Genomic DNA, 206 nt, shown 5'->3' with positions numbered 1-206 from the left:
GGTGCCGACCGGGGGGCAAGAGGCCCCCCCACCCCCTGTCTGGACCCGCCCAGGGCCTGGGGCAGAGGAGAGGCTGGGTGTCATCTGTCCATCCCCATGGGTGTGGGAACCCTTGCACCAAGGCTGGACAGTTGTGGGGTGTGGGCTGCTCACCCCACTCCCTTCTGACCCCCACACCAAACCCAAACACACCGCAAGGAGGGTCA

Source organism: Buceros rhinoceros, unplaced genomic scaffold, assembly GCF_000710305.1.
Source record: "Buceros rhinoceros silvestris isolate BGI_N320 unplaced genomic scaffold, ASM71030v1 scaffold20791, whole genome shotgun sequence".
Taxonomy (NCBI): Eukaryota; Metazoa; Chordata; class Aves; order Bucerotiformes; family Bucerotidae; genus Buceros; species Buceros rhinoceros.
Note: the sequence above shows the minus strand (reverse complement) of the source record.